Source organism: Pteropus vampyrus, unplaced genomic scaffold, assembly GCF_000151845.1.
Source record: "Pteropus vampyrus isolate Shadow unplaced genomic scaffold, Pvam_2.0 Scaffold361, whole genome shotgun sequence".
Taxonomy (NCBI): domain Eukaryota; kingdom Metazoa; phylum Chordata; class Mammalia; order Chiroptera; family Pteropodidae; genus Pteropus; species Pteropus vampyrus.
In genome coordinates this window covers 751,230-773,049 of record NW_011889142.1, presented here as the reverse complement: position 1 = coordinate 773,049, position 21,820 = coordinate 751,230, and the positions used below count along the sequence as shown (strand labels likewise).

General features: G+C 42.5%; 3 long non-coding RNA genes and 1 other non-coding gene across 4 annotated transcripts in view; 2 read left to right on the top strand and 2 right to left on the bottom strand.

The window, feature by feature from the left end:
• The first annotated feature begins 1,670 nt into the window (after positions 1-1,670).
• LOC105305071 overlaps positions 1,671-21,820 on the top strand; it is a 30,950-nt gene continuing 10,800 nt past the window's right edge. Inside the window, exon 1 of the long non-coding RNA XR_897063.2 lies at positions 1,671-2,336. This is a non-coding gene — a long non-coding RNA (uncharacterized LOC105305071). The remainder of the gene's footprint in view (positions 2,337-21,820) is intronic.
• Positions 3,792-3,910, top strand: LOC111731318. The gene has a single exon (XR_002777081.1). It is a non-coding gene; the product is annotated as a 5S ribosomal RNA (ribosomal RNA).
• Positions 11,082-13,515, bottom strand: LOC111731315. Its single transcript, XR_002777070.1, has 3 exons — positions 13,446-13,515; positions 12,468-12,547; positions 11,082-11,608 (listed from the first exon to the last, which is right to left on the bottom strand). It is a non-coding gene; the product is annotated as an uncharacterized LOC111731315 (long non-coding RNA).
• LOC105305070 lies at positions 13,524-18,910 on the bottom strand. The gene is made up of 3 exons (XR_002777069.1): positions 17,210-18,910; positions 14,294-15,756; positions 13,524-13,654 (listed from the first exon to the last, which is right to left on the bottom strand). It is a non-coding gene; the product is annotated as an uncharacterized LOC105305070 (long non-coding RNA).

Below are 21,820 nucleotides of genomic sequence, written 5' to 3'. Positions count from 1 at the left end.
CCAGTGTTGGCTCTGGGCAAGCACAGTTAGCATCAGCTCACAAGACACGCAGGGAACATCCATCCCCTGCCCTGGGGACCACATCGTGTACGGCCAGCATTGGCTCTGGACAAGCATGGGGAGCATCTGACACCCTTGGGACCACATCGTGCACGGCCAGCTCTGGCTCTGGGGAAGCGCGAGGCGCATCCGCTCTGTGGACACTCGGGGAACATCTGATCCCTGGGGACAGCATTGAGCATGGCCAGCATTGGTTCTAAGCAAATATGGTTAGCATCAGGTTTGAGGAAGCGTGGGGGAGTACCCCCCGACTCGGGGACTGCATTGAGCATGGCCAGCATTGGCTCTGAGCAAGCACCGTTAGCATCAGCTGAGAAGTGTTGGGGAACATCGCCCTCTCCTGGCGGTGCGCATTATGCACGACCAGCACTGGCTCTGGGGAAGTGCGGGGAGCATCCGCTCTGTGGACACTCGGGGAACATATCCCTTGGGGACCGCATGGAGTGTGGCCAGCTTTGGCTCTGAGCCAGCACAGTTAGCATCAGCTGTGAAGTGTGGGAACATCTCCCCCTCCCGGCGGTGCGCATTATGCACGGCCAGCGTTGGCTCTGGGAAAGCATGGTTAGCATCAGTTCTGAGGAAGCGTGGGGAAACACCCCGACCCCGGGGGACCTCATCGTACATGGCCAGCATTGGCTCTAAGCAAATATGGTTAGCATCAGGTCTGAGGAGGCATGGGGGAATACGCCCCCACCCGGGGACCGCATTGTGCATGGTCAGCATTGGCTCTGAGCAAGCACGGTTAGCATCAGCTGAGGAGAAGTGTTGGGGAACATCGTCCCCTCCCGGCGGTGGACATTATGCACAACCAGCGTTGGCTCTGGGCAACAAAGGTTAGCATCAGCTCAGAGGACACACAGGGAACATCCATTCCCTCCCCTGGAGACCACATCGTGCACGGCCAGCTCTGGCTCTGGGGAAGCGCGGGGCGCATCCGCTCTGTGGACGCTTTGGGAACATCTGATCCCTGGGGACTGCATTGAGCATGGCCAGCATTGGCTCTGAGCAAATATGGTTAGCATCGGGTTTGAGGAAGTGTGGGGGAATACCCCCCACACACACACCCGGGGATCGCATTGAGCATGGCCAGCATTGGCTCTGAGCAAGCACGGTTAGCATCAGCTGAGGAGAAGTGTTGGGGAACTTCGCCCCCTCCTGGCGGTGCACATTATGCACGGCCAGCGTTGGCTCTGGGCAAGCACGGTTAGCATCAGCTCAGGGGACACGCAGGGAACATCCATCCCCTCCTCTGGGAACCACATCGTGCACAGCCAGCTCTGGCTCTGGGGAAGCGCGGGGCGCATCCGCTGTGTGGACGCTCGGGGAACATCTGATCCCTGGGGACCGCATTGAGAATGGCCAACATTGGCTCTAAGCAAATATGGTTAGCATCAGGTTTGAGGAAACGTGGGGGAATACCCCCCCACACTCGGGAATCACATTGAGCATGGTCAGCATTGGCTCTGAGCAAGCACGGTTAGCATCAGCTGAGGAGAAGTGTTGGGGAACATCGCCCCCTCCCGGTGGTGCGCTGGCTCTGGGCATGCAGGGTTAGCATCAGCTGGGAGGAGGCGCTGGAACGTCCCCACCCCGTCCCCAGTCCCCACCCAGTCCTCACCATGGGGGTGCGCATTGTGCACCGGCCACCATTGTCTCTGGGGAAGGGCGGGAAGTATCAGCTCTGAGGATGCAGGGAACTACTGTCCCCTGGAGACGCTTGAGCTCGGCCATCGTTGGCTTTGGGGAAGCGCGGGGAGCATCGCGCATCGCATCGTCTCAATGGAAGCCCCGGGAGATCTGCTCCGAGCTTTCGCGGGAAACCTCCGCTCTGGAGAGCACATCGAACATGGCAATCACGGACTCCATGCAAGCACTCCGAGTATCAGCTCTGAGTAAGCACCGGGAGCATGTCTTTTGGCTGGGCGCTTTGTGCATGGCGAGCATCGGCTCTGAAGCGAGCCCCGGGAAAATCCGATCTCAGCGGAGCGGATTGCGCGCGGCGACCATTGTCTACGGGAAAGCGCTGTAAGCATCGGTGGTGCGCGAGCACCGGGAGCATCCAGTCGCGGGAAAGTTTTGTCTTTTGGCAAGCGCCCCGAAAATATGGCTCTGGGCAAAATCGGACAGCATCCACCTTTAAGCCTGGCGACCATTGTCTCCGGGCAAGCAGTGCAAGCATCTCGGCGGGGAGGAAGCGAGGGGAGCATCGGATCTCAGGGAGTGCGGCGCAGCATGGCGATACCCTGGAGGGACCCGAAGGAGACCGGCCCGGGCTGGTGAGTCGCGGGGAGTCGGGGCCTGGGGATGGAGATCCGTCTGCGAGCGGGGAGGAAAGCCGGCTTACATTCTCAGAGGAGAAGGAGGAGAGGAGGGAGAGAGTTCGAGCTTAGGCTTAGGATCTCCCAACAGGCCGCTGGGACAGAGACCGGGGCTCCTGGAACCCGTCGCTGCTGGCAAGGGCAGGAAAGGCCTCCGTGAGCCGTCTGGCCCCCGGCAGCCACGGCAGGCCGCAGCTCTGGGAGCCACTAGCCCGGGCGCAGGGAGGGAAGTGAGTGCGTGCACCTTTTGGGTTAAAGTGCACCTCTCAATTTGCTTAGATAGGATGTATTTCTCCCTGTCCTGTGCGTGTGCAGCCTCCGAGCAGCAGAGAGGGGATGGATTACAGGCAGAGCTGGGCACTTTCCTTACGGAAGGCGCTTTTTTTACTATGCATTTTCTGCTAGATTCTCAGCACAATGGCCGCTTGGGCAAAGCTGCCGGTGCGCTCGCTTAACCTTTCCGAAGGATAAGAGGAAGGAGCCCTCTGGTTGGGGATCCGCGCGTAAGAGGCTTAGATTCGCGCCATCCAGACCTCAGGTGTGCGCAGCCATTCTGCGGCGGTCAGCCTCGCTGGCGCCACCTTGCCAATGGCCCAGAGTTTGGCGGGCCTGGACACTAAAGCGTGCATGACTCCATTTTCTGGCATAGGGTCCTATGCGGATTTCTTTGTCTACTTTTTGGATGAATTAGTGCACGCCGCGTGCCTTACAAGCTGTGCGGGGACTGTGGGATGTGTATGCAACAGCCCTCCTTCGCTCCCTCTCTGTCTCTAACGCCTCCTGGCACTTTTAGTCCCTGCTTATGACATGTTGAAGAATTAGAGGCTCATGTCTAGATAATGTACTTTCAGACATCAGCTACTAAAAAGGGTAAATACAGGCTCGAGACTTAATCTAAGGGCTGTTTTTACATCATCCAATGCACTCTCCTAGCAACGCATGGAAAGGGCAAGAGATAGAGGTGGCGAAATAAAGGGACACTGCAGTGTGTTTGAGACAATATTAGTCTGTCAGCGATATTCTTTTTCATTTTTTTTCTTTTTTTGGAGGCAACAGTTTAGTGTGGGGAGGACAGCTAAAATCCATTTCTGTATCTTTTCCCTTCTTGTAGCTCAAGACTAACTGAATTCCGGGCTAAGACCCATTCTTTCCTGATTATTCAACCAGGCAAAGGGTGACAGTGACAAGATAGATTTCGAATAATAAGGTGGCACCCTTACAACTGCCTCATGGTTTTGCTACCTTGCTGTGGACTCAGGTTTCAACTCTCCTGCTATGTTCACATGCTAAATACCATGGGTTACTGTACCAGATGAGGTATACAGGATTTACTAGGCAGTCCCCTGCTATCTGCTTTGAGTTGAAATAAGATGTTATTCACATATAAACTGAGGTATTAAGAAAAAACTCCTTGTCTACAGCCATGCCACCCTGAACATGCCCTATCCCGTCTGATCTTGGAAGCTAAGCAGGGTCGGGCCTGGTTAGTACTTGGATGGGAGACCACCTAGGAAGACTGGTTGCTGTAGGCATTTAAAAAAAAAAAAAAAAAAAACCTTTGAAATCCTGCCCTTGATAGGAAGTCTCACATACTTTCACAATTCTCTCACTTGAATAGAATCTGTCCCCTTGGAACCAAAGAGCTACAAACAGTAAAAATGGCAAGTTCTTCCCTACAGTTCCAAGACGACCACCTGCATAAAAATAGCCTTAGGATCATGGGCAAACTGTGGCTTCTCCAAGGCTTTCTGATCGATTCTTTAGAATCTATAATCTTGCTTTTATAATTATAATCCCTACCTTTGCAAATCCCTAAAACTATTTCTCCATAAGCGTATCGACATGAAGTAGTTTGCTGAGGGTTAGCTATGATTAGTGAGAGCTATTTCCAACTAAAAACTACTTATAACCCACTCTCCTGATAACAATGTAACCTTCATAAGAGGCTATATAGAGAATATATAGTGAGAAGAGATGTTTAGGAGTGAAGTGGCCTTAGATCTGGGTTCACCTCAGTAATGTTTACATGGTGACACTTGAGCATGTTCTATGGACTCAGGTGCCTCATCTATATATTGTATATTTATATACATAATTCTAGTTATGCTGAGGATTACATGGCTAACACTTTTCTGCACTGAAACAAAATAAAATCCAATTTAATTTAGAATGAATAAAACCACTACACTGCAGATGAGACTATTCGCATAGTAATAAAAGAGCAGTTTCATAAGCTTCAGCACTATTAAAAACTGTGCTCTGGGAGTGGGGTGAGGGCACAATAGCTTACAGCCATAAGGATCCAAGCTCTTCCTCTATTCTCATTATAATGCAGCTGGCCCAGAATCACTGCCTGTTTGAAAAATGCTGAAAGGAAAGGGAGAAGTAAGTTCGGGACATATATGTAATCGGTTCCAATCTTTAATATTCCTCTTCTGGGTATTTGTCTTCCAGATTTTTTTTTTCATTCTACCTGCAAATTCTCCTTTCTGATTTCCCCAAGGAAGTGGCAGATACTGCCTAAGCAGCTTCCTGCGACTCTGTTTAAATTCAGCTTCTTCCCCACCCTTGGCATTCCCCTATATTGCTATGATCTGTCCTAATGCATCCAAATACTATCGAGCACTTTATTTTCTAAATATTCTTGCTGCCCTCTTAAAATGGTCACATCTGACCTTTCCTCACTAAACAGAAAACATGGCCCTTTTCCTCTACGTTATATAATGTGTGCACCCATCCATGATTGGCCCACAGCAGCTTAAGATTTTCTTCCAAAGGCAATACTTGCCAGTTTAATTGCCAACGAAAGAATAGAAACTCTTGCCTATATACACTGCACTGAGTCATATGCAGCAAAATCACCAACCTAACGTTTGGATATTTAATCACTCAGAATTCTAGGAACACCAATGATCCCTTCACCTACTGAGGGATTGGGGCTGTTAACTTCTTTAATTACAGTGATTTCCTCCTGAATACAGCCTACTTCTCACAAACTTGGAATTTTTTTTAATGCCCTATTCCTATCTTGCCCTCTCCTCAAAATTTTCGCTTCTCGCATTTTATTGGGTTCGTGCTTCTCAGTATTCCTGACCAAAGCAACTGAAGCTAGAAAGAAATGAGACCTCAACTCATTTACCCAAGCCCGGTGATTAAGGTAATGAAAGGTGGTTAGGAAGGGACTGAGGTAAAACTAGAACTCATCACATCAAAATACAGTTTTCAAAACAGTACATTTTATTTGACATTACACAACATAATTTCTCTCAGCTGTGACAAGTACATGGCTTTACATTACTTTTTGGTGGTCACCCACACTGAGCAAGATTCTTAAATCTTCAAAACACTCAAGGATCAGAGATTTTGCATTTCATGTCACTTCATAAGTCAAAGTGTGTCTTCCATTTATTAGAGTAGTTCAGCATATATTTCCTTTGACGTGGAAGGGTAGAGACAAAGCCATTTCCTATAAAAACGGATTTGTTCACAACTTCATTTATGCCACAAAAATTAGGATTAGTTGACAATCATTGAACCAACAATGACCAGTTATTGGGATTGCATTAAACTAAAATAAGCAATCCCCAGGTTAGATCTGGAGGTAGTAATGCTCTTAAGACAAATCTAGAATGGGTTTGACCTTTTCTTTCACTCTTCCTCCTATCCCGCCCTCTGTGAGTGATTTAAAAATAGAAAAGGTCAAAGCCCAATGGGCCTAGGTTTAAAGGTTTGAGGTGGGTTTTTTTGTTTTTTGTTGTTTTTTTTTGGTATTTTTCTTTCAAATTTTTGCCAATTACTTCCAATTTTTATCAATCTTAAAATTTCGGCATGGTAAAAATTAAGCCATTTTCATTCTCTGACATTATTCTACTATAGCAAGACCTTTCTTGAGCAGGTTTTGATGCTGAGAAGATTTCTGAGGTTTAAGTTCAAAAGCTATTGCAGGAGATAAATCAGGTCCCCATTTCCTATTTCGCTATGTACTACCTGGGGGCTGTTCTTCAGAGATCTGTTTAAGTAGTACATGTCAGAATGTAAAATTAAAAATCGACAGGACTCGTAAGTGTGTTTCCAAACCAACTGTAGCTTCAGTATATTTCCCAAGGCTGCCCAGCAGTGGTCACAGCTATTTTTCATGAGGGCCAAGAAAATAAAGTGTCTATTCTAAGAAAGGTTCCTGCAACTTAAGGAACAAGCTCAGTGGAAAACCCTGCTGATTGTAGTGGCCAGAGCAGTAGGAACTGAACTGCACAATGCTACTCGGGCACTAAGCCATGCCCCTAACCAGAAAACAACCTAAAGGAAAGTTGTATAGTTTCTCTAAGAAACGATTCATTTTTTTTTCATGCCTCTGGGGCCAACTAGGAACCTAAGAACCTAGCAAAGGACATTATACACAGCAGGCACTCAAATATACTTGTAGAATGAATGAATAAATTAAAAAATGAATGAACAGTAGTCTCTCTTATATTCTAGTCCCTAAGCAAGTTAAAAAGCAAATGTTTGTCAGTTAAGGTGTTTGTTTGTTTTTTTTGTTTTGTCTAGGAATTAGCATTGTCTTATTAGCATATTGTCTTAGCACATTGCCTTATAGGCACTTTAACTGTATCTCCAAGACCTTTTGTACTAGATCCCTTTAATTTAGAATCACCTTCTCCAATGTTTGTATGAATGAATACACAAAAAGCCCTCTCCATTCTTCTCAGTGTCTTAAAATCACAGCTGCTCGATGAAGTTCTTTCAACTAATGAGAAAACTGCAGTCACAATATTTGTTATTGCTCAAGTGACTTCCTGACTTTAAGCCAGGCCAATGAGCAAATACTTTTAAAACCTGCGGTTTCATGTAAATTCTCATCTTAAACCATTTAACTATAATAAAAGCAGCATCTTAAATTAACAAATTAAAGGACAAATGCTGACCCCTTTATCAGTCTTCTGGCTTCAAATTAGGTCAACGAGCAAGTGACGTTGGGACTATCTAGAAGTAAGGAAAATGTCTTCATTTTATATTGAAAGAACCATGCTTTTTTCCTATTTTTTTAATCTCCAAGGCAAGCAATAGGTTTTCTAGACCAGACCTACTAATTCATCTAGCATAGTACCTTCCAGAAAACAGGCACTCAAATATTTACCCAAAAATCAAACCTGTTTTCATAGCTTCAGCTATGATCTGTGATCTAAAGCCCTTTAGACTAGGCCCATTTCATTTCCCTTATGCTCAGGATCTAGAATGATCTAGTTCATGTAAAATATCCTCTGTTTATATCAAATGAATTTGAAAGCAGACCTGAGCCATTTCTTTTTACTCCTTAAATGTCTCTAAGCCAGGCCAGGGTGGATCTAATTCACCTCCATCTTTAGGATTCAGTGTTTAAAAAATTGATGGAGAACTAGAAAAGCTTGCTTTGTAAAAAACATTTCCCATCTCAGGCCAGGGAGCAAGTAGCCTTCTGGTCTGGATTGTATCTTTCCTACCTAGCTCAGCATTTAGCATACTGCCTTGCACAATTCTATTTCCCCCATGTTTTCATCATTAAATAAATTTAGCAGTATGTAAGCACCTTTTAGGCTGGATCTCACACCTATTACCTCATTTCCTCCTGTGAGCAACCCATGAGAATAAAATTTTTATATCCTAGGGTATGTGTAGTTCTGAGCCTCACAGAAAGTAAGCAGAAATCCTTCATTAAGCCAACAGTTAATTCTTTCTGTCTATATAGAACAGTAGGCTTGGTAAATTTACAGACAGATCTCTGCTGCAGGTTTAATAATAATGATAATGAATTTTTGCATAACCAGTTGCTATCTCTGAGGAAAGGAGAGAGCAAATTATTATCCAGTCTTGTATTCATCATACACTTAATCTTTTCCATATTATATTTACAGTGTTCAATAGTTAATAATCCATTCCCAAGTTTTTTCCATCTTTCTTTCATACTATAACTGAGATACAATGTTATAAGCCTAGTACTGGGCACCAATGAGAAAAGCAATAATTATCATTCATATGGTGCTTTATAGTTCACGAGATGCTAACATATGTATTGCATTATTCTCAGCTGTAGGCATAACGAAATGATAAATGTGTGTATCTCTTTAGTGTCTATAGCACCGAGTTCACACAGTAAGCAACTAATATTAATTCATCGGTTTATTCGATAAGTATTGAAACCCTCAATTTATATAACGGTTTATACTGCCTTCCCCATAGTGGGTCAAGCACACAAGGAGAAATTTTTTAGACAATGCCATCTCACAGAGTTTTATTCACACAGAAAACACCTCGTTTTATATTTATATAGCACTTTATAGTTTAGAAATCTCAATCTCACTCATTACATTTTTTTACCTGAGAAAATATACTGGTAATGTTTTAAAATCACCAGTAAAGTCTTGATTGAATAAAATAAGCAATAGCTAATTTTTTTACATCTGAATACTGAATAATATAGAATATAAACCTCCCTCTTATTAATTGGGAGTATTATCTTAGATTTCATAGTGCCCAAAACAATAGCTGGCACATAAAAGGCACTTAGTATTCATTCATTCGTTCATTTATTCATTCCTAGACATAAAGCCCATTGGCATTTATTTAGTGCTTTAGTTTACAAAGCACTTTAAAATGCACTTCCTATCTTGAAATTTTTAATTCTAAATTGAGAACATCTTTTTTCATTTGCCATCCATAGTGCCTAGCATGTTATCTGGCACATTATAAGTCATCACAATAGCTTAATCCTTTGTGTTTGCTGTATATTTTTATAGTTTAAAAGCAGTTCCCATATGTTCTCTGCTACCTGGAACACTATATTTTTACTCAAAATCGCTATAGCAGCAGAAACACAATGGCTACAAATATATGAATTATTCATTTGTCAACCATTTAGTTCCGAATATCTGCATAATGTTACATACTCTTGACAAAGCACTTTATTCATGCTTCTTTTAACATTCGTATCCACAGTTCCTAGACAGGAGACTGTATAGAGTATGTAATCAATATTCACTCATCAACTCTGAAACTTGTAAGTCTTTAAGCACTTTCATAGTTTACAAAGCATATTCACACATTTTAATGCAGGTCACTTGGATGTGATCGTAAATAATCATTGCATCCTTAGTGCCTAGCCAAAGGACAGGTACACACAAGAAATTAATATTATTCAGCACAGTCCCTGGCATGTACATCAGGGGTAACTATGGCTTGCAGACCAAATCCACTTGGTTCATAAGCTAAGAGCAGTTCTTAATTTTTAAAGGGTTGTAAAAAAAATGTAACAGAGACTATATGGCCTGTAAAGCCTAAAATATTTACCATCTGCCCCTTTACAGAAAGGGTGTGATGACCCCTGATTTACATAATACTTCACAGCTGACAGTGCACTTTCAAATATTAGTTGTGCATGGCTGCCAATACACTATTAATGAGAATACCTTGCTTTCATATGTATTCTTGATCATTTAAATTATCTTTCCTCATGGTAAATGGGAAAAAAATCAAGAGAGGATTAAACCTGCTGAATATTCTCAAGTTCTCTCATCTTTAAGTGTAGAGGTGGGTATTAAACCCAAAGACAAGCTTGGTTCAGTCTACCAAGTTACTCGGCCACTACTATGAGCAGGGAGTTCAGGCTGTCTCTTTGGAGCCGCACTCTGTCCCAGGGTCAGTCATCTTTTGTAACCATCGCTAGGAGTCCCAAGCCTCAGAAATCTTGCTCACCAAAGCTCAAAGGAGTAAGGTGTTGCCTGCTGCTACTTCTCAGCAGGCTGGCACATCTGCGTATTTCTTGTCTAATTCTTCTCATTGGCCTGGAGCAACTCTCGACAAATGGATCAGAACTGTGATAAAAATGGCTTACATTGGCCCAGGCACACTACTGCTAATTTAAAGATATGTCCCTTTAAAGTAATAACATCATAAAGGACATCTCAAAGGAAGTGGGCTTAAATGGAGATATGAGAACTGGAAAGGGAGAATCGAAAATGTCCAAGAGTAGGGAGAACAGTAGTAGAAAAGAACTGAGGATTCTCATCTTGGGATTTCTTCTGCTCTTAGGGCTTCTAGCCTTCCTGGATTTTGGGTCATAGGACACCGGTTTCCCCGACCTGATTTAGTCTTAATATATCTGTCTTTCTTGAGCCTTCCAGTCCACGTAGAGAGGCTTGACTCCTGGGTCTTTATGTGTGTTTGAGGCCTCCCATCCTTGAGTCTTAGGTCTTCAAGCTAAGGCTTTTTATCTCAGGCCTTCCATGGGTACCTGCTCTTAGCATGCCATCCTGTGTCTTCAGCCCTCCGTCTAACTCCAGACATGAGCCATTCGACTCAGTCAACTTCTGTACATCATGGCTCTTGGGACTTCTGATGGTCTCAGGCCTGAAGTATCCATCTATTTTGGCACACAGGTTTTCCATTTTAGTCCTCAAGTCTCAAGTTTCAAACCATCTGTCCTCTACTTTGGGCCTTCTATCCGTTCTGGGCCTTCCACCTTCTGTCCATCTTAGGTCTTGGGTTTTACTTCGGCCTGGACACTTGGGCCTTCTATTAGTCTTGGATTATCTCACAGCATAGCCTGGCATAAAGAACAGCTGTGCAATGCTCATTTCGATAGCTGGTGCACAAAAAATATGCAAGGAGAGAAGATAGCAGGAAATCTACACGAGAAGACACAGACTCATGAAGAGGCTGAACAACCCAAAGGTGAGTAGAAGGGAAAGAGCAGAGAAGAGACAAGAGAACACAGAGAGGAATAACGAAATGGAAAATCACAAAGAACAAAGAGACACTGAGGCACACAGAGCAGGAAAAAAGACAGAAAATGGCCCAAGAGAGGCAGAAAGGACATGGAAGAAAGAGAAAGGCGAGATATAGAAACAGCAGAAGGGAGGCCAGAAACAGAAAACGTTGAAATGTCAATCCAATCAGAATTCACAAAGAGGAAAAAAAGAGAGGCAGAACAAGAAATAAGCAAAAGCACATAGCGTGTGACTCAGAGACACAAACGGAAGAGCAGTGAAAGAACAGCCAGATCTAGGAGAGCAAAGACGATCAGTAACACAATGAAGTAGAGAGAGACATCTAAGACAAGACACAGCCCACTCTTATAAAGAAAAAAGAAAATGAGACAAAGATACATAGAGAAGAAACTAGCAGGAGAATCATAGAAATGGGTTAGACACACTTCAGAGAACAAACACCAAAGACATTCAAGAAGGAAATACACACTTCTGAGTGAAAGATTAGCCAAGGTAGACGTTCAGAGGAGGAGGGTAAGAAGTAGAAGAGACAAGATGCAGTGAGGGGCACCATCGAGAATGAGAAGATAGCAAAAGAAAACCAAAAAGTGCATTAGTAACTGTAATAAGCTATTATCAGTACCAATACTACTTATATTACTATCAGTAATAACAGTGACAACACTCACTGCCAGCAGCACAGATGCTCTTCCGCTTACAAACTTTTACCTTAGCAATTTCACATCATCATCTTTCCCCTTTAGAAAATTGACTTGATTTTCACTCCCTTCACAATTGTTATATTGGATTTCCTTTAACACTAAATCTTAACTGCAGACAGATTCTCTCACAAGAGATAAGAAAGGGCCACCCTTTCAGCAAAAAAAAACCAAAGACTTTTCATTTTAGATTTCTAGGCGTTGAGGCCTCTAAGAGTGGCAAAGAATCTGTGTGGTAAAGATAAAGAACAGACAAGGTAAGACCGAGTTACCTGTGACACAACTGGCAGTAGTGTCTTTGACTCGGTAACCTGGCACAGCTCGTTTTATTGCACTTGGCTTTCCTGAGCCTCACAGATGTTATGAATATTACAAATCGAAGGCAAGACCCTCCAGCAGCAAAGAGATTACAACTCACTTTATTACAATACTCGCTTTATTGCCGTGTTCTGGAACCAACCCCACAGTATCTGTCAGGTCTGCCTGGACGGGTTACTAGCCGATCATCCTCCCATCTCACACTGAGGCTCTCCCTCCATGTTAATCCACCACATCGCATCTCACAAAAACCTCCAACAAACAGCTACGAGCTCTAAAGTGATCCTCGTGGGATTACACCACCACCAACTTACTTCATTCTGCTCTTCTAAAATGCTAGTGTGCCAGGCATGTTGATCTTCCTTTGATGTGTTCAAATTTCTTGCTCTTTGTACTGTTTTGGGGAAAGATAATGATTTTAGTAGCTATGCGGGGAACAATCAGGAGCTACCAAAAAAAAAAAAAAAAAAAGAATGAGACAGAAACTACATAAATGCCATAAAGAAGTAGTAACTGAATACTTAACTTCCCAGAATTCTGGGAAGATTCAAATTAATGTGTTACAGATACTATCTCTACAGAGCTTCGAAATGTATAAAGTTGAAGCTTTTAGGTCCTTAGAGGTCAAAGTAGTACAACTTCCTCATTCAGCACAACAGGAAACAATGGCATAAATAGGAAAATGGCTTGCCCCATAATATCCAGTGAGCCACTGCAAACACCACCATTCATCATAGCTCTATTTTTTTAGTTGAACACTAATCTGTACAGTCAGGACTTACTACACTGAACGGTCACCTCCATCTCCCAACCTGCAGCCCCTCATTCAGCCTCTCATCACTGACCTAGAGTATGCAGGGTCTCGCTTCTTTAGATCTCCCTGACGATAGATAACTTTGTGCCATTTCTGGTCAGGTTCCTGTTTGCAGTTGTGAGGAACTCTTATGTATCTTCTCAAATTGTTTTGTGTTTTATCCCAAGGATACCCCTAAAGTATGCAAACGATTTGCAAAGTTCTCCAACAGGGCCTCAAGGGAGACTCTGAGGACCAGAGGGTCCAGAATGATCTGCCTATGACCAGTGTCACAGATATGGCAGTTATTGCCCATATTCTCCTAAAAGAACAATGTAGTTATCAGCCTCTACCACAAACTATAGTCCCACCCTAAGCAGAGACAGTTGATAATGATGAAAACAATCTCAGTGGAAAGCTTAAGTGCAATGTATACTGGAAAACAAGATCAAAATTAGAGACAGTACCCTTATTATGCTTTTAGGGACAGCCTACCCACCTGTGATGTTTGCAGGCTGCCTTGAGACTTGACCTTCCTATCTGGGCCCAGGAAAGAATCTTGGCAGAACTTCTTGGCTTAGGGTTGTTGCCCAGTGGTAGTGAGCTTTTCCCTTGGAGGATCCTCATGCCCCATCTCCACCTAGGGATCGTCAAAGGGAACGGGTCACTAACACTGTAAAGCAACAAGCCTCTTCTTTTGAGGAAGATCTGGAGAAGAGAGAAAAGAAAAATAAATTACTAAAATGCAGTATACTGGGAAAGTCTGTCCTATTGAGCAAGTAGTAGTAAAATTTAACTTTGGATCTATATTCTAGCTACCAGCCTAGAAATGTGCAAATTATTTTATTCATTCCAGCTCTATTCCTTGAACTTCCCCTCATCTCCAAGAGCAATTGAGGCCTGGATAATTAGCAAAATTCCCACACTGTGCTTTATTCTACAGTCTCCTCTATTGTGTGGATTATTAATGTTCTTGCGTTTTCATTGTAAAGTATAGTGGAGGGGGTCAAGAAATCAAGGCGTTGAAAATAACAGAAGGAAAAGCTAAAGTTTGCTCAACCAAGAGCTGTCAAGCCACTTAGAAAAGCTCCAGTATGATCTGGTACTATGAGTTCTGTAAAAGCACTATTTTAAGAACTGAGCGATCTACCTGAAAGTTCCTCTCTCTCATCTAGATTTGTAGCAACCCCCTCTTTTAATTTGTATATTAAGTGATGAGATGCTCGAACTCTGCCAATGTAGACAGAATTATTTTCTACTCAATCCACATGGTACATATCTTGAACAGCAGGAAGTTAAAGACAAAGACAGACAATCCCCCCAACCCAAGTGAGCTCCCCTAACTACCTTTTCATCCTGGTGGCCTGCAAGCTGTCCTCTTAGAGTAGTGGGAGCTTCTCCAGATTCTCAAAAGGAAAGATCTGCTGAGTGTGGAGCTTCTTAGAGTTGCTTGCTGTCCTCAGGTCTCACATTCTCAGAATATCCTTGTGAAGAAAGACAGGGCTCAGTAGGAGAGGATATCACACTACACAGAAAACCTCAACAACAACAAAGTAGGAAGCATTAACCTGAATCATTAGATGCAGGTTTGTCCTCTCTCTTCTCTAGCCTGTATGGTCTCCGTAAGGTCCTGTAATGGCGAGCACTGGCAATCTCACAGAAGGTCAGGCAAGTGTAAAAATAGAACTAAATGAAAATATGGGTCAAACCAATAGCCAACCTTAATGGATGACTAAATTCGTGGCCTAAAGGTCACGCTGCTCCTGCTGAAAATACTTCAAGATGCAAGGTAGCAGAGCAATTGCTATTACTGCTTGCAAGTACAATGGCCTTGAGCATTTTTAATAATCGGCAAGCTGCCTTTACTCTAAGATAGAAGGTCTCAGCCAGGTTTCCAGTCTTGGAAGCACTTTGCATGGTATGGTATGGTGTGGAAAGAACCAGATATGGCTTCCAGATTCCTGATCATGAATTACCATATTATCTATAAGGACCTTTATGTTACTCTCTAACAAATTCTAACACTTACTCAACTCTATTCTCTAGGTAAAACATCCAGTAAAGCTAAGCTGGTATTCTATGATGTTCTCAATATAAGCAGAACGGGCTTCAAAAATCTCTTCGTAACATCCTTACCAATCCTTGTTTAACCTAAGATTAGATACTTCATCCCCAAATACAAACTTTTAGTTAAACATGGCAGTCCACACATATATATACATATATTTGCTGTGATCCCTCCTGAAACCATATTAATGATGGTAAACGGATACTCTATGTGCAAGCAAATTTGCTCATAGAATTTTTAAATCCATTTATACAATGCCTAGTTAGGGTACCTAAAAGAAAATAACTTTTGAGCTACTCTGAACCATATTTACCGAGTATGGCTGCTTTAGCATCAAAGCCCTCTAATTTCTTTGTTATGATAGCGATGACATACACAAGGAGCATTCTCTTTCCCTTTTTATGGTACTCATCAAGTTGCCCAACACCATAATGATTTGTTCATTTCTGCATTCTCCATGATAGCAGATTCTTTGACAAGAATCATGTCTTCGGCATTACTGTTTACTCCAGTACCTGGCCCAATAACTATCTGTTGAGATACCACAAGTCATCTCAATTTCGAAGATGCCCACATTTCCACAGTATGCCTTTTTACATCTGCTAGAGATTTTATTTCAAGCGATGAATTGAAATACAACTCCAAGATTCACCTTCGGATGCTGTCTAGTGCAGGCTTCAATCCACCTAAAATTGATCCATCCTTCCTGAGTATGGGTACAGAACCGGCTCAGAATTCATTCCTTTAAAACAAATTCCAATGAATAGTTATAGTTGGATGTTAATATTGAATGACAAAATTTGATTAGTAGCAATAAAAGATTTCATGAACACAGACCAGTGTTTCTCAAATTGGGGTGATAAGAACCCTGGAGGTTTGTGGATATATTCTCATGGATCTCCAAGTCCTACATAAATTATATAAAACATTATATATTTTTGACAAAGATATATCGCAATTGGGAAACACGTTTGCATTTCAAATAACTTTCTTTAGTCAGTGTTCCTCAAAACACATGTTCTTTAGGATTTCGAAGAATTTTGTTCCTGTGAAAGGCGTTTCATCCTGAAAAATTACTTCGGTTTAGAAACAACTGCAAAGACCACCTTTTCAAGAACACTCAGGACCATTTGTCAGTCAGACAAATAATGTCTTTAGGTATTTGGAGAGCGGGGACAGGACAAGCTGTGAGGAAATATGGATAAAAATTAAAACGGGCAGTAAGGGAAGTCCAGCTTCTTCTTGCTCCTGCTAGTATGCATGGATGTACACAAAAAAATGTTTCAAATTTCACGTTAATATTTTTCACCTGGACATTTGTGTTTGTTTTATCAGGGAAGCTAAGCTTTTTAGCTTACCAGGGTACCTATTGATAGAGGTGAAGGGAAAGAGGGTATATCGACTTCATCATAAAGTAGGCGAGGTCATAGTTTGCTTATAAAACGTACTTCTCCATTGCCCTCTTGCCAAACAGGTTCCACAGATATCTCAGACTAGAAGGGCATCATTACTACTCTTATCTGTTCTTGGGCAGAGATAGAATGAAAAGGTACAAAGAGCCAACATATCAGATTTATATCCCCAATACCTAAATCTTGAAACCCTCAAACTTATAATGAGATTTAACAATCAACAATTTGCCAGCCACGGAATATAACTAAACACAGTGGCTAGGCCTGATCTCTTTGATTTTGAAACCTAATGATATTAAACCAAATGGACTGCCCAGATGGCTGTAGTATTAATCATACATTGTGCCAATGAGAAAAAGTAAACCCACCTCCTTTAAGTTAAGCCTATGAACTTCAAATCCTGGTGCGCTCCCTTTTTAAAAGTCCAAAACTTATAATTCATACAAGACAGCACTTCATTATCATTTCCTAGTTATTTCAAGTATGCTTATATTAGCTCAACAATACAACCATCTAGGGGATGAGATTATACACAGGACTGTAAAATTTCTACCCCTCACTTACGTGTAACCTAGCATAGAGCCAGGTACACAATATTAATTCTATAATTCTGTTGGTTAACTCATATGGTGATAATACACACAAACACACTCATAAATTGCAAATGCGGAAAGAACGGGGAAGGAGACTTTCAGGACCCTCTGACTTTTCTATGGGTAGCACCAAAGAGAAAGAAATTAAAACAGGGAAAAGATTACTTAATAACTACAAAGTAGTACTTACAGTATTCTAAAGAGCCAGAGACTCTTCTTACAGCTGTCCAAGGAGCTAGTAGTGCACACTGCACCCTGAGCTGGGCCGACCTTTTGACATCCTTCTCACAGGAATAGTATCCTTTTTCAGTGATTATAAGGAACTGCTGTTATGATGATTAGTTATTTGCTTCAGCAGTTCCGTATTAAATACTTCTCTGCCACCAAACACCCTGTACACTAGAGGCTAGGCTAATATTCATTTTTACCAAGCAGTTATCTCACTGTTGAAATTTATGTCCAGAAGAATGATTAGATCTTGGCTTATTTTTCTTTTGCTATAAAACAGGGAAACAGGTCCCATCATTTCTAAGTCCTCACTTCACTGTGTTGCTTAAGGCTACTTTAAATTAGCACAATTAAAGAGGGCATATTTTATGTAATAGAGTAATCAAATAAGGTGATCTACAGTATATGTTCTCTCATTTCATCTTTTTATAGTAATCTTCTTGAAATAAGAAGGGGCCAGTTGGTGCTCCAGATGAAGAAATTTAAGGATTAGAAAGTGTAGGTAGTTTTTCTAAAAGTGAATGGTAGTAAAGTCCAAAGATACTTGTCTTAGGAGCTCCATTCTAGAATTCTTTTGGTATAGCAAGAGTCCCAGTGGTCTATCCACAGACTCACCACCCTTAGTAAAATGAGAGACACTGGTCATCAGGTACATGGTATAAATGGATCTTTAAAGTTCAAAAATTTAATGACCAGGTTATTCAATTCCAGCTGTAATCCAGATGTCTTTCTTAAGAAACAAGAAATTCACGGGAACTCTTTGATTGTATCCTGGCAATTGATTCTGTAGAATAGCATTCTTAGCCAGGCAATCTGCTCTGGAAGGAAGAATGCAGAGACGGTGTTAATCTTCCTTCCCGGGAAGACAATTTTCATCTGATAAAATAAAGAGTGGCAGTCCAGGACCCTGGGCCTGACTTGCCTTGAACATTTTGCCCAGTAAAGCAGTAATAGCAGTGGGCAGGGATAGGGCAGTCATTGGAATTGGGATAATTAACAAATACAGGAAAAGGAGTGAAGGTCCATCCACCTAGTTCAGGCCTGCTTTTGGTAGTCAACACTGCACAAACGCAACATCAAAGTGGCAGGGAGATCTTGGGATGATGGGCTGAAAAATGGGACAATCAGTACTGTGTTAATTAACAACACAGAAAGGGCTTTAGGTAGTCAGCATTACTCAGAAGCAATGCAAAGAAATAAGTGCAGGGGTCCATGTCGGATGGGCGGGACCAAGGAAAGTGTAATACGAAGTGGGTAAACCACTGACATCTGGGATTGTTAACATTTAGGTCCAAGAGAAAGGGCCTTGCCCAGTCAACATTCCCCACCAACAATGCAAAAGGTGCAGGACAGGGGCGGGAAGGAGGAGGAAGCAGAATCTCATCTATTGACTGAATACATGGACATCTGAAATTATGATTATTAATAGTCCATAAGGAGGGTCCAAGGGCAGGCAAGGGTAGGGAGAGAGAAGTTAAGGGTAAGGACTATTTGCAATTTTATACCCTGGAGCAATGCAAAAGGAGTGGGAGTATGCGTTGCCGTTTGAGGGACAAGCTCGGGATATACTGCAATGTTTATACTTTATTATGCCATAGAAAATTGGGGCTGGGAGTACTTGCCTAACAAGGCCCGGGAGGAGAAACCCATTGCTAATTGCCATTGTGCCATTAACATTCCCAGAGTTTTGTGTGGACAGCTGCCCCTGCAGGAATGCAAAGGGACTGTAAGGGAATGGTATCCTACTCTAGCATAAGGTGGCATAGATAATTGCAGATATTCACATTAATGGTCCTAGAACATGGCCTTACTCAGTACCTTGATGTATACAAAGAGGGTACAGGCATCGTGTCTAGTAATCAGTACTTTGGATCATTGTTGCTGGTATGTGTAGCCGTCTGAGTGCTGAGGTCATAATGGTTAGCACCACTCGGCAGTCAGTCAAAGGCAGTGGTAGGGGCAGAAAGCATCCTTTCCTATTGCTCGGTCCACAGACAAAATTCTGCACATTAATAATCTCGAGAAAAGAGCCCATTCATGGTTAACATGCCCCGAATTCAAAAGCGGGTATGAGGAGATGCACTCCTACTCCGATGGAAGAGATGGACAATTGCAGTTATGCACATTGAAGTCCAAAAGAAAGGGCTTTACTTGAATAGCATCTCCTTGCTCTAAAGCAAGGAGGGTACAGTGGTTCTGGTATAGAATATGCTTAGAAAATTGCATTTGTGCACATGAAATTTCCAAGTGAAATGGTCTTGAGTAGTGGGCACTGCTGCTCAAAATGCCAAGGAAATAGCTGAGGTCCCTATCTAGTGCACAGAACGGGAGAAAATGCAATTGCAGATTTAACAGCCCAAAAAGAGGGCTTTCGCTGATAAGCACGCTCTGCTGTACTGCACAGGGAAACTGAGGGGTAGGACCTTAGTCCACTGATGAAGACAACAGTTTCACCAGTCCACTAGAAGGGGCACTGGGGAAAAACAGTATCTCCTGCAGTAGTGCAAAGGAGGTACAATAGTCCTGAAAACGATGAGGTTGTGGAAATTGCAATTCTGCACATTGTCAAAATGTAAAGGTCTTAGCAGTGGGCATCGGGTACTGGAAGGCATGGTGGGGGCACTGTCCTTGCCTAGTGCACAAGAACCCAGATAAATGCAATTGTGCACATTACTAAGCCAAGAAAAGGAGATTTAGGGGTCAGCAACCCTGGTATACTACAAACTGAGCAATAGGGTAGGATGAACTAAGTTGAAATTCTGTACCTTAATGTCCAAGGGCCATGGTGTAGTCAATTAAAGTCATGTACCTTGTATAAATATAAAGATCTTAAAGTAGCTGACACTCCTTGCTAAAAGGTTAAAGTAGTGAAGAGAGGGATGTCCTTATATAACGTACCGGAACATGGACAAATGCATTTATACGCAATAATGAGCCATGGAAAGAGGCCGTTGTGCTCAGTACCCCTACTGTACTGATCGGAATGTGGGTCTGAGAGGGGTGATTCTTATTCAAATGGGATGAGCCATGTGCAATTACGTACATTGATATCCCAGGTGTATGGCTGTACTGAATTACAGTTGTGCACCTTGACTATCCAAGTGTAACAGTCTTGTGCAGGGGAGTAGCGAGATGTATCCTTGTCTAGTGCACAGAAACACAAATGCAATCCCACATCTTAACAGGCCAAGAAATGGGACCTTAAGGGTCCGAATCCCTGCGGTACTTCAAAGGGAGTGTGAAGGGGAAAGAAGTATTCTAATGTAATTATTATGCATAATAACGCTTTGAGAAAGAGGCCTTAAGTGGACAATACCCCATGAAGTAAAGCAAACAGGGTGTGAAGAGTCCGGAACCCAAGTTAACTCAAAGGACCTTGAACAACTAATTAAACATGTCCACAGTCCCAAGAGAAGGGCTTTAAGGTCATAACTTCTGCTTCCATAAGTGTACGAGTCCTGATCTAAAAGGCTCAGTTATGGATAACCGAAGAGTGTGTACAAGACAACTAAAACTGTGCACATTAACTGCATTAGTGCGTAAGGTGTTAATAGTAGTCACCTCTTGCTAGAATGTAAATATGATGGGGAAGGTCTTTACCTGATGTACAAGTACAGGAGCAAATGTAAATATGCACTTTAACAGTCCAGGAGAATGATTTCGCCTAGTCAGAAGCCCCTGTAATAATGTAACTGGGGCAAAGAAATAGGATATTTCTCTAACATAAGGGAGCATGGATTACTGTAACTATGAACAAAGGAGCCATAGTTGGTCAGCACCCCTGATGTAACAGGTATGATGCAGTTGATCTTAGTACAATTTTCTACATTAACTACCCAAAGTAAAGACTTTTCAGGGTATTATTTATCAGGAGAGAATATAGAATATAGAAAGGATGAATATTAGGTTAAAGTGAGGGACCATAAACATTGGAATTCTACACAAAATTAGTCCCAAAAAAAGGCAACGTAAGTAATTAATATGCCTTCTTGCAAAAAGAAGAGAGTATAGGGGTCTTAAATGAAGACAGTGTGGTCAATTACCATAATTCAATTTTTTCCAGTACAAAAGTCCTTACAAAAGGCATCCACTGCTGAATATAAGGACAGTGAGTAAGATATCTATCTACTGCAGAGGAAGGACAAAACATTGCATATTAACAGCGCAAAAAAAGAAGACTTGGTATTCACACTTTCTTCACTAATGCTAACAGGTGTGAGAGGTTGGGTTCTACCTTCACAATCCCAAGTACCCCATGTTGTAATGCAAAGTGTATTGGATGGGATGTGTCCTCCAAGTACAAAGGACTGACCTGGCAACAAGCCCCTTAGAGTCCTCAGTTCTCTTTGTTCACTATGAGGCAATGTGGTGAGTACCAGGGATAGGGACTATGCATAAATGGGAGTGAACCGCATTTAAGCCCCTTACAGTCCTCAGCTCCCTCTGGAACAACGAGGTCAGTGGGGTGGGCAGACTATAGAAAAACTGGACTGTACAGCATTTAAGCCTCTTACCAGCCCTCAGTTCGCTCTGCGACAATGTGATGAGTGGGTGAGTAGGGACCTCAGATAAA